We start from the raw sequence: 2,662 nt of genomic DNA, 5'->3' as shown, positions 1-2,662 counted from the left end.
CAAAAAGATCCAAATTCCAAAAAGGCAGTGTTCCCTATGAGATAGCATTAATAATTTCACATAAACTCAAGTTGGTAATGTTGTAAATCCAAATTACTACATGTATAATTCCCTTGAAACCAGAAAACATGCATCTTTGTTTATTTATCTCATGGTTCAATGCATGAATGCTTTCATAAACAAGAAGCAATGACCATAAAAAGAGGCAACAATTTTCTCTAATCACATTATTAAGCCAACAAAACATTACAAATTGTGCATTAAATTCATAAACAACAATTTTCTCAACACACACACACACACACAAACACACACACAAAAAAAAAAAAAAAAAAAAAAAAAAAGAGGAACTAGTTGTGCCGTCTTGCATATTGATATATAGAACTTGACATTGTTGAGGTGGCATGCAATTCAGTAAGAACCCAAAACTAGTGTCTATGAAAATGATATTAGATGCCCTGGCTGCACACAAATGAAACAAAACATATCTAACAGTAGAGCTCCATAAAATAGTAGACTCATGTGTGCACTAGGATTTGATAACTGGGTTCAAAAATAGGTAGGAGATGGAAAGTTATAATTTGTTGAATTTCAATTTGGGAGGTCTGCTTGTTTTTTTCTATGTTCAGCTGTATCAATTGAACCTGCACATCTATAATGACCAATTTCATACATCTAAATTTGCTTCATAGTTGATATTGGCCATGAGTTGTTTATAATGAAGCCATAAATGTCTATTTTGATGCAGCTTTACTAAAGTAAACCTTTCATTTCTATGATGGAAGAAATGAAAGGAAAGAGTAGTAAGTTCACTAATTTTGTTGTTTCATGTATCCCTTATACAGATAGGTCCTTATTGTCTTTGGATTATTGTAGTAAACGAGTTCGGGCATATATAAATGTATAGGTTTCAATAACACACTGGAAGCATTAAAATGAGTTGGTACATGTCCTTGAAATATTAATTTTAAAGCTACAAATTCTTATTTGGAATAATTGATAGTCAACTGTGTTGGTAACTCGGTCACATTTTGCTGGTAAGTGGGATATCAGAAGTACCTGAAGCATGATATAGATGATTGACATCATGTAATTGACATACTTGATGTGGATAAAAAAAAGTTAATAGGCAATGTTTTCATGCAATATTTCAGATACAAATGAGATTTTGAATATTTGGCATAATAAAATAGCAACACTACAAAATAAAGCAAGTACTTTGGGGCTAAGAAAAACATAACTGTATGTATATATATGTGTAAGGGGCAATATATATGATTGGAATATTTATCCGGAAACATCAACTATATTGGGTAATGATGTCTATAAATGAGCACGAGAATAGGAAATACAACTGTGTAAAATAAGAAGTGGCTTTTTGATGAAGTGTCGTGGGTGAACTCAGTCCCACTTAATTGGAATAAAACATAGCCCTAATAGGATGGACTAGTTGATCAATTTCAGTATTATCTTTCCATATACTTGGGATGAGGAATGAATGAGGACTTATGAATTGTCTCTATCGTGATCTTGTGAGCATCTTTATTACTATCATTATTATGATTATTATAATGATTGTTGTTGTTAAGATCATGTTCAAACCAATAAACAAAAATGTAAGCATTATTACTCCATTGTGGCATTTTATCAACCACCTAGCATACATAATGAATCCTCAAGCATGAGATTATATTATGTAGCATCAACAACAATCCATTCACTTCACTAATTATATTGGTTAAAATATGAATATCATAGATGATAAAAAATCAGAACACCAAACATGTTAATCAATCTATTTTCTAAATTATTTTCCCAAATCAAAATCATTCAAGATGTTCATGAAATCATTCAAAGTAGAGAAATTTTGGAGATATTAGAAGCAATGAATGGAATGGCAAGTCTTAGGTTAACAACGAATTTCATTCACCCAAACTTGATCGAAGACAGTAAGGGAAAAAGAGAAACAGAGACAATAGAAGAAAGAGAGAAGGGTAGAGAGATAAACCGAGAGACAAGAAGAAAGAGAGAGATAGAGAAAGAGAGCAAACTGACCTTGAAATCATAGTGATGCTATAGCTTGATGTCGTCAATACGCTGCGGGGAGAATGAACTCTGATACTTGCCAAAGAAGTGTTGTGGAGTAGGGCACAAATTGTGAACTGAACGGTTTATTTCTGGGCTGAAATTCTAATATGTTATTCACCCATAAAAATAAAAATAAAATAAAATAAAATAAAATAAAAAATCTGATTTCGCGGGAAATCAGAGTTGAATTTGGCGGGCCTTTAATTTGCTTGACTTTTTGTGACGGTTGAGTACAACCCGTCACTATAAAAAAACATGTGGCAGCGTTTTAGGAAAAAAATGCTACTAAAAATTTAATTTTTAGTTGTGGTCAATAACTGCTACAATAGCCCAACTATAGCAGCATTTTTCAGGCCGCTGCAATAAAAAAAGCTGCTAAAACCTGATTTTCTTGTAGTGTGCCCTCCAACCCTCAAGACCAACTCTATGATTTCTTCCAAAAGATCCGGGATTTTCAAACTAATGCTGCTAAACTTGATACCACTAACAATAAAAAGAACATGGTTCATGGGAAACCAATTCTAAAAGAGGACACTCTTAACAAGATGGCACAAATTGAAAGAGAATTGAAGAA

Source organism: Camellia sinensis, chromosome 15 (assembly GCF_055761805.1).
Source record: "Camellia sinensis isolate YWXY chromosome 15, ASM5576180v1, whole genome shotgun sequence".
NCBI lineage: Eukaryota > Viridiplantae > Streptophyta > Magnoliopsida > Ericales > Theaceae > Camellia > Camellia sinensis.
This window is presented reverse-complemented; position numbering follows the sequence as displayed.